Source organism: Laccaria bicolor, genomic scaffold (genome assembly GCF_000143565.1).
Source record: "Laccaria bicolor S238N-H82 LACBIscaffold_70 genomic scaffold, whole genome shotgun sequence".
NCBI classification, from domain to species: domain Eukaryota; kingdom Fungi; phylum Basidiomycota; class Agaricomycetes; order Agaricales; family Hydnangiaceae; genus Laccaria; species Laccaria bicolor.
In genome coordinates, this window is record NW_001889941.1 from 134183 (window position 1) to 135352 (window position 1170).

The window sequence follows — 1170 nt, forward strand, 5'->3', positions numbered from 1 at the left end:
TACCACCACTTGTACTTCTCATATCACTTGGATACTCAAGCCCTACCAACAGCGTTACTTCAAGCTTTGAGAGATCAGCAGTCAGACATCAAAAACTTCATTGTCGCAATCTCCACTGGGACTGTTCGTGGAGATCAGAGCATGAGAGTGCTGAACAGTCACATTCTACAATTCCAAGCATGCAACTAAGCTGTTTAGACCAACTTGGTGAGTCCTCACACCTTTGATCATTGTAGTCCACTAGGCATTCCAATGACTGTCCCACTACCTGAGTGATCACTATGTCAAGTAGTGGTTCCACAATGATAAGAAACATTTCTATGTTTTTCCCAATTTTTTCTCATTTTATAGTAATATGTAGATTGAGTATTATATTAACTAACTGCTACATAACATTATCACTAACAGTAAAGCAATATCCTCCAATTTTCTCTGAAATTTGTGCTATTTTATGACTATTTTTTGATAGATTACCATATTTGAAAGTCCACTCTGGACTGTAAACACAATATGTAATGTTACTACTACTGGTCACTTCAGTCACCCACCTTGAACAAGCTATTAGCCTTGAAACATATAGGTATATATCCAGGCTAATAGGTTCCTTGGCTGTTTATTTTTTTGCCTCTGGAGGAAAATATATTATTGCATTGGGCAAAAATGTTTGACCTTCAATATTGTGACTGGAAATATTTGGGTTGATATATTGCATTGAAAAATATCCTAGCCATCTGAAAGTGGTTGGAAATGTTTGAAGCATGTTAGAGTGGTAGGAAATATTTGAAGTGTTTCAGACTGGTCAGAAATGTTTGAAGCATGTTAGAGTGGTCGGAAATATTTGAAGTGTTTCAGACTGGTCAGAAATGTTTTAGCTATGTCACACTGCTGAAAAATGTTTTAGTCATGTCACACTGCTGAGAAATGTTTGAGCCATGTCACACTGCTGAAAAATGTTTTGACCATGTCACACTGCTCGGAAATGTTTTAGCCATGTCACACAGGCAAAAAATTTCCTGCCAGTGTCACGGAGTATCTGGGGTCCTAGTTTCAAAAAAAAAAACTTCAAAAATTTCTGACCATTCAAACTTGTATCTTCTGGATTCAACTTTTCTACAAAATTTATCATAAAGATAATTTTGGTCCTAAACTTGCCCTTTAACTTTTATATTG